Source organism: Meles meles, chromosome 4 (assembly GCF_922984935.1).
Source record: "Meles meles chromosome 4, mMelMel3.1 paternal haplotype, whole genome shotgun sequence".
In the NCBI taxonomy this organism is placed as follows: Eukaryota; Metazoa; Chordata; class Mammalia; order Carnivora; family Mustelidae; genus Meles; species Meles meles.
Genome location: NC_060069.1, coordinates 13956711 through 13966295, shown reverse-complemented (window position 1 = coordinate 13966295; position 9585 = coordinate 13956711).

Sequence of the window (9585 nt, the reverse complement as noted above, 5' to 3'; positions counted from 1 at the left end):
AGCTAAAATACTGCATGTGTGTATATGTGTGTGTGTGTGTGTACACACATATCCCTTAGGTATAGGATAGAAGCCAGAATGAGAGTTGAAAATTAAAACTAATAGGGAAAGTCTCAAAAATCTAAGTTTTGTTTTCAGTTAGAATCTTAAAGAAGGGTTTGAGTGGTTCCTATTCTATCTAAAACGGTTTGTTCATAAATAATGAATGTTAGAAAGGCAGAATGCCTAAAGTCCCTTTACATCCAAAAGAAAATTTATGATCCCTTCAAAATTTTAAATCATTTCAGGCTGGGTAAAAAGAATACCTTTAGGTATTATTTTTGACCTAAGTTCTACTCTGGCAACTTGCTAGAATTAGATTCGATATAAGACAGAGTTAATCAACCTCAGCACTACTGGTACTTTGGATCAGATAATTCTTCGTTATCGGGAGCTGTCCTGTGAATTATGAGACTTCTAGCAATATTCCTGGCTTCTACCCACCAGATTCTAGTAGCAACCTCACATCAGATGTGAGCATCAAAAATGTCTCCAGACTTTACCAAATGTCCCTTGAGAAAGATGGTGAAAGAAATCACCTCAGCTGAGAGCCACTGATAAAAGAATCCCTATGTAGTCTCTGTGTGTGTGTGTGTGTGTGTGTGTGTGTGTGTGTGTGTGTGTGTGTTTGGTGGTGGTGGTAGTGGTGGTGGGGTTCTTAAGAAAGTAACTGTAAGATAATTTCAACTTTAATTTGATACTGCACTTTGAAAAAAATGGCCTCAACACCTGTCAACTCTCAAGAGGTGGAGAATATTTGTCTTCCCTTCGAGTCCTGCTTTGCCTTGTAAAAAGCTTTGATAAAAAGAATGTGAATAAGTGACATTATGAAGCTAGGCCTTGGGAGGTCTTACGGGTTCCAATTTGCTGTCTTGGCGTGCTGTACTGAAGCTGCCATGTAAGGAAGCCAGTCTAGCTTCCTGGAAAAATCAAAGAGCACATGAAAGAAAGACAAGATGCTTCAATCAACAGCAAGCTCCATCGTCAGACATAGGAGTGAAACCATCTCTTGGACTTTGCAGGCCAGCTGATCAGCCGGCCAACTCAGTCTCATGAGTGAACCTGGGTGTAACCAGCAGAGGAAATAACCAGCTATCCTATAGAACCAAGAGAAATAAACTATCACTTGTTTTTCATATAGTGTGGCAGAAAGGTGGGCTATTGATATTGATCTGATCCTCAAGTCTTCCTTTTGGACTTCTCTTCATCTTCTCCCATATTTGTGCTTGGTCCTTCAATAGTAGACTTTTTCTATCCTGATGCTTATACTAATTTTTATTTCCCAATGGAACCCTGGAAAGTAGGGTAACACAGTTCAGAAAGATGAAGTAGAGAGGATTCAATTTCACTCTGGCTAATCTATGGGACCACACTTAATTTGGGAGATCCCATATATGTTGATCCCATATATATGTTTCCTAGCATCAATGAGATCTTACAACGCCGTGTCCATTCATTCTTCACCTGGTCATGGAAAAGCAGAGGATGGGAGAAAACATCAAAAATCACTCCTGCTCTTTAGTTGTTCCAGTTTTAAATCCAGGAGAACTCAGAAGGAGATTTTTACAACACGGCCAGGGAGATTAATACACTGTCTAATGCGATAAAGATCTCATGGACAAAAACCATATTGAGGAATAGTAATCAGGCACATTTTTAAAATCAGAAGTAGAGGAAAAGTTAACACTAAACATTTTGGTGACACAAAAAAATGTTTATGACATTCAAAAGGAGGTGTAGCTCAGAAATAATTTAAATAGGTTTAAGTGCCCACCATAAATACCCAAAAAAGAAAAACTATAGGCAAATGGAATCTTGAGAGGTATAAATCAATAAAGAATAAAAAATTTTCTGTAAGACAAATTGAAATGTACCTGGGAGAAATAAGTGCTAATAGTCTCTTGGTTGATAAAATTGAGTTTGGACTTCCGAAAGTATTTTATGGGCAAAAAATTGTGATGTTTATATTCCATAATGGTTAGAAGGAATCCTGAAATCAAGAAAGACTACAATTCTGAACTGTAGATAATCTTTTCAAGCTCAGTGGATCAAGTCAAACATACACTACTGGTTTTCACTTACTTTTGGACCTAAAAGATTAACTCCAGGCCAGAGGAGATGCAAGATCCACACCAGTGGTTCACAAGGTCTAGAGGACATTGGAAATCACCTTGGCGCTTGCAGAAAATATTCCAAGTGGGCCCGTATTTAGAGATCCAGACTCAATAGACTCTGAGTGGAATTAGGAAATTTCTATGTTTAGCAAAATATGCTGGGTGATTCGGACGTAGATAGTCTAAGATCATACTTTGAGAGACAGTTATCTGGACCCAAGAGAATAAATTCCCAAGTTCTGTACTGAGTATACCAAATGAAAATCCCTAAGTGTTATTTTCAAAGTATAAAAATACCACATAATGTCCAACATGATGCTTTGTTGAAGAAAACCTACCAGGTGCTTTGTTCCCAAGGAAAATGCATGAAGCTCACTATTTGTGTGTGTTTGTGTGTGCGTGAGAGCGAGAGTGAGAGGGAGATTTTGAGAGAGGGAGAGAGAGAGAGAAAACATCCTCTACTGAAGATGTTCCTGATGATGTTGGCAGCTTTATCTCTCAGATGTCAAGGCATGAGGGTCTCAAATTTGCTAACAGGCTCAGGAAGATGGCTCCAAACCATAGCAGAATTTTTCCCTATTGTGTATTGCTAATCCCAAAGAACTGTATAAAGTTGTCCACGTGATTTATTGATCAAGGAAAATCTGTATTTTTTCTAATAGGGTATAATCAGGAAAATGAAGGAAAACTTTAGCTCACTGTGAAGAGTTTACTTTCAGCAAAAGGGAAAATGATCAAATATTCAGCTCTTCAAAAATGGCAAAGGAGTACGCACTTCGAATTTAAGACTTTTGCAATAATTCAGATGTGAAATGGGATATCAATCATCCAAACTTGGCATCTCACCTTTGCTTATATTTTTGTGAGTGGAAATGTCCTTGCGTTTAACAAGGACAAGTGTTTCAAATCTTCTTTCTCGTATCCTCGCTTTGTAGACTTTGTTCCTTCTGTCTGAAATACCTTCCTTATATCTTCTTCACTTAACTAAATCTTGCTTTTCCCTGAGACTCAGCTCGGACTCCACCTCCTCCACGGGGTTTTCCTTGAAATCCCCCATTCCTACCACTTTACTTCCCGAACTACTTTTCTTCCCTCCTTTTCATAGTGGCTGGTGCTTTCCTCCGTCAGTGCACTGTGACCCTGATGTCTGCAGCCCCTTTGCCTCCAAGAGAGTTCGATGAGATCAAAAGCCTCATCTTCTTTGTTTCTATTTCTGGAACTGAGCAAATAGTAGGGGTTAAAAAATAACAGCATCATGATGGATTTTTAGAATTGAAAAATATTAAATCTTAGTGAAGCCTAACATGAGTGTTAGTTGCATGTATACGAAAAACCAGGAGGTCATTCACTGAAAGATGTGTAACCACATCAAGAAAAGCTAACATAATATATCACACACTCACCATAGCGAACATGTACAACAACACGTAATTAAAGGAGTAGTATGATCTGCTATGTTTAAGTGCTATGAAATTAAAGTATGGTTAGAATTGCTTTGCCCCCTTACACTGAAACACACACACATACACACACGTGTGTGCACACACACACACTCAAAGGCAATGGAGTTCTCTGGTACTTTTGTTTTCTCCGTATAGCATCTAGCACAGAGCTGAGCAAAAGTTGATGTTTCTATTTCCTTTGGTCTTATTAACAGGAACAATCTGCTTAGTACTATTCTTTGAGGTAAGTGTGCAAATTCTCCTAAGCAAAAATAAGAACACAGGGGCGCCTGGATGGCTCAGTCATTGGGCGTCTGCTTTCAGCTTGGATCATGATCCTGAGGTCCTGGGATCGAGCCGAACATCAGGCTCCCTGCTTGACCAGAAGCTTGCTTCTCCTCTCCCACTTGCCCTGCTTATGTTCCCTCTCTCGCTGTTTCTCTCTCTCTGTCAAATAAATAAGTAAAATCTTAAAAATAAATAAATAAATAAGAGCACAAATAAGTATTTGATTTTCAAAGAAAAGACATAAAATACTTCTTTCCATTGAATTATGTACTTAAAATACAACTTCATCACTTAATTAGTATTGTCTACTTGGGCACAATATTACCTTTACTTTCAATCTTCAAAACTTAAAAAAAATACAATTTATTTATTTCTTTTGTAATTTTCCCCCACCGGCAGGTTGAGCTAGGCAAGGCCAAGCAAACTGTGATTAAGTAAATGGCTGTTTCTTTTAATCAATTAAATTATAAAGTTGGCACATGATGTTCATAGCTCCTTAAAATAATGACTAAATAAAGAATGGGTAGTTTAGTACTTAGCACAGTGAGACAATAATCAGAAAGTCATAAAAACAGACACCTTTAAATAGACAAACTTATATAATACATAAGGTTTATTCCAATAACCCCTAAAATTAGTATCTCATGAAAGAGTGAGTGCAGATCACTGAGCCTTATTCAGTGCAATCAGACTAAACCCACTGTCTGACTATAAAGCTGTCATTGTAGAGGCCTTTACAACCTCAGCAAACAAATTGTTCAGGTAGAAGATGAACATATATGAAAAAGGAAAACATGTTACATATTTCAAGTAAAGAACTATTGAATTTTTAAAAATCAAAAGGTTTCAACTATTTTGAGCCCTATATCCACTCAAAATCCCTGTGTCACTTAATATCATTCTCAGAAATCATGAACCTTTATGATTCCAAGTATAGTCCAGCTTGAGGTGTGGCTGAAGAGACATCTATTTTATTTTTTTTAAGATTTTATTTATTTATTTGAGAGAGAGAGAGAGAGAGAGAGAGAGCCTCCATATGAGATGGGGGTGGGGCAAAAGAAGAAGTAGACTTCCCGCTGAGCAGGGAGCCCATGTGGGGCTCCAGCCCAGGACCCTGGGATCATGACCTGAGCCGAAGGCAGACACTTGACCAACTGAGCTACCCAGGTGCCTCTGAAGATGCTTTTAAACATGTTAGAGATACAAAATAAACTACCAGGACTTCATCAAGATAAAAAGCTTTTGCACAGCAAAGGAAACAGTTGATAAAACCAAAAGACAACTGATAGAATGGGAGAAGATATTTGCAAATGTCTTATCAGATAAAGGGCTACTATCCAAAATCTATAAAGAACTTACCAAAGTCAGCACCCAAAGAACAAATAATCCAGTCAGGAAATGGGCAGAAGACATGAATAGACATTTCTCCAAAGAAGACATACAAATGGCCAACAGACGTATGAAAAAATGCTAAACATCATTGGGCATCCGGGGCATACAAATCAAAACCACAATTAGATATCAGTTCACACCAATCAGGATTGCTAAAATTAATGACTCAGGGGAAAAAAACAGATGTTGGTGAGGATACAGAGAAAGGGGAACACTCTTCCACTGTTGGTGGGAATGAAAGATGGTGCAGCCACTCTGGAAAAAGTATGGAGGTTCCTCAAAAAGTTGAAAATACAGCTACCCTATAACCCCGCAATCACACTACCAGGTATCTACCCCAAAGATACAAATGTAGTGATCCAAAGGGGCACCTGTACCCCATTGTTTATAGCAGTATTGTCCACAATAAACAAATTATGGGAAGAGCCCAGATGTCCATCAACAGATGAATGGATAAAGAAGATGTGGTATATATATATAGATGTGGTATATATAGACTACTATTCAGTCATCAAAAAAAATAATGACCTCTTGCCATTTGCAATAACGTGATTGGAACTAGAGGGTATTATGCTAAACAAATAAGTCAACCAGAGAGACTATCACATGATTTCACTCATATGTGGAATTTAAGAAACAAAACAGAGGAGCATAGGGAAAGGGAGGGAAAAATAAAACAAAACGAAATCAGAGAGGGAGACAAACTGAAAGAGACTTTTAACCATAGGAAACAAACTGAGGGTTGCTGGAGGGGTGGAGATAGAGGGATGAAGCAACTGGGTGATGGGCATTAAGGAGGGCATGTGATGTAATGAGCGCTTAGTTTTATATGCAACTGATGAATCACTGAACTCTACCTCTGAAACTAAGAATACATTATATATTAATTGAATTAAATAAAATAAAATTTAAAAATACATATAGGCATTAAAATAACATTTTAGGGGTATAATACCTGGTTCGTTAATATACATACAAGAATTTTTTTAAAAAGAGGAATATCTGCATCTCAGATTCTGATGGACATAAACAAATATGTTGATTTTATGATACATACTAATATACTGTAATTATTCCCAAAGAAGTAGTTAGATGTTAATATGAAAAGAACTTCAGTATATTTAAGGGAATGTGCTGGGGTTAACGCATATTTGGGATTTTGACAAATCAAAATAATTGGCCAATTTAAGTAGAAGATAAATCTTGATTTCTCTCTGAAAACAAATTTCTCTTTGCAGAGTACTTAGGGCAAAAGTTCATTTTCTTATTTGAGGGTTTGACCTTCCTACTCAGTGGGGCCCACTCTGATGACCTATTCAAAATGGAAATATGCACCCATACTTCTGAACACGTTTACCCTGGCAGTTTTTTTTTTTAAGATTTTATTTATTTATTTGACAGACAGAGATCACAAGTAAGCAGAGAGGCAGGCAGAGAGAGAGAGAGGAGGAAGCAGGCTCCCCGCCGAGCAGAGAGCCCGATGTGGGGCTCGACCCCAGGACCCTGGGATCATGACCTGAGCTGAAGGCAGAGGCTTTAACCCACTGAGCCACCCAGGCACCCCTACCTTGGCAGTTGTTTGTTGTTTATTTTTTACCTTTTTCCTAACACTTCCTCCTAACTATTTAACTTATCTACTATGTTTATTGCTTACAGTTTGTCTCCTTACATGAGAACATAAACTCCTCAAGAGAGGGCTATTTTACCTGACTTGGCCAGTGGTAGCTGGTACATGGTGGTCACACAATAAATACTAGCTGACTTATAGTACTTTTTTATACATACTACCTGAAAAAGTCAAGAACATGTTTTGGTAAAACCCACTTTACCAACGGATAAAATTGAACACAAGTGTTATTTGGTAGCAATTCACAGTATGAATTTCAAGCAATTTTTAAATTGTGCTAAAATATTTAGAATAATTGTTTTCAAGTGTATTTTTGTTAATATAAACATGCCTACTTCTGTATATTAAATGGTAGAAAGTCTTCTGTTTGAGAGTTTATAGATTGAGATATGTATGTGGGGAAACTCACTTTTACAATAATATCTTAACAGAATACATCAGTTTGAGAAAACTGGTTTTACTTTACAGTCAAAATTTTGAATCTGAAAATTCTGCCTTAAATTTGACATCAGGAAACTTTTGAAAGAAAGAACTGAAAGGCATTTTCATAATACATTGTTATACACCCATTTCCTTGATGATCTCATCCATCTCCATTACTGATCTACTGCTTCTATACCACTTTCTCATCCATTTAAATTTCAACACCTGCTCCACATCTGTCTTGCCAGGATGACCTCAGTGCTTTGTCAGACACAGGACTATGAGTAGAGCAAATACTTTCGTCACTTTTATTACTACACTTCCATTAAGTTTTCCCAGTGCCTACCATCTAGTCAGAGAATGTGACCTTGTTTGTAAATTCTACTGTTAGAATAATGGGTTATCCTTGAACTAGGAATGCCCTTCGCCATCAGGGAACATTGACTCATTCAAATACCCAGCACATATTTGGGAATTCACCCTGGAGTTTAGGGAAGAATTATCTTACCCTCTAAATATCACCTCTAGCTATCTGGGTTCACAATGTGGAATTGATCATGATTCCTTGCCAGTAATATTCAAATTTCCCACACAATCCTAATATAGCTTCATCTTCTAGCATTCCCATGATCTATCCGTTATGCATGAAATAAGCGACCTGAATCCATATGACATAGAACAGTAAAATTATAGCAATTTACTGACAATTCTCTTTTTGGCTACAATGTAGATAAGAAAAAAGTAACAAAACAAAATAAAATACACAAAGGTGACCATTGTGGCTGGTTAATTTCATGTAGATCTTTACATAAGATCTGCTATTTTTGAAAAGAAGTACATCTAGGGAAGATATTGGTCAGGTGTTTCATGCTCCTCTTCCTGTCTCTGATGTCATTACAGAAGTTCAGGTGATCATGATCTTTCTGGACTATAGCAGTTGTCTCCTAAGTGGCCTTCCCTTTCCAGTCCTGCCTTTCTCCTTTTTCATCCTCCACAGTATTGATAAAATTATCTTTCTTAAAACTTTTAGTCCCTTGTGAACTCCTTAGTGCACATAAAATAAAATCCATCCTCCTTTAGAGCCTTAACGCTGGCTTATTGTTCAGACTACTCTCTCCTCTGTCTCCCACCTTTTCCTGTGTGCCTCAGAGGAATAGGCTTGCTGTCTGAGATGTTCATGATGTTCCACTTGATTGGGATCTCTATGTGTCTGCTTTGGCCACCCAGGGACTAACATGAAACTTGACACATACTAGACACCAATAAAGATTGCAGACTTAAGATGATTGAGGAAAACTTTTAGCTTCCTTCCCTTTCCAAGTCACAGAGGGGAAAAAAAAATGAAAATGAAATGTGTCCATGGCAGTATGGGAAGCACAAGAAGGGTACAAACAGTAAATGAGATCAGCCAGGAATTTGAGGAAGATAGAAACATTGGGATATAAAATCCAATAGGGCTGATGAATCTGTGACCCAATATATGTTTAGAAAAGAAAGCTCTTGTAAATGTTCATGATTTCGAAATTTGTAGCTCTCATGGTTTCCAGTTATTTGGACACCACTGAATAACAAATCAGTGATCTGGGAGATCAAGCAAAGCAATTCTCTCAAAACACACTGAATGGATAAAGATGCAGAGAGGAAACCATTAGGAAAAATAAAGGATTGGGGCACCTGGGTGTCTCAGTCAGTTAAGTGTCTGCCTTCAGCTCAGGTCATGATCCTGAAGTCCTGGGATGGAGCTCTGGGTCAGGCTTCTTGCTCAGCGGGAGTTTGCTTCTCCCTCTGCCCTTCAACCCACTTGTGCTTTCTCACCACTCTCCCCCTGACCTGTGCTCTCCGGTTCTGGCTCTCACTCTCTCAAATAAATAAATAAAATCTTAAAAAAAAAAAAAAAGAAAAGAAAAGAAAAAGAAAAAGAAAGGATCGATTCAGAAGTTTCTATTTCTATTTAATAGGAATTCCAGTAAGGGGGAATGAAGAAAACGCAATGTTGAGATAGTTCAAAAAATAATAGCAGAAAATCTCCCTGGGATGGGAAAAAAAAAATGCGAAACTTTCATTTAAAAAAGCTATCAACGGGGCGCCTGGGTGGCTCAGTGGATTAAGCCGCTGCCTTCGGCTCAGGTCACGATCTCGGGGTCCTGGGATCGAGCCCCGCATTCGGCTCTCTGCTCCGCAGGGAGCCTGCTTCCTCCTCTCTCTCTGCCTGCCTCTCTGCCTACTTGTGATCTCTCTCTCTGTTAAATAAATAAAATCT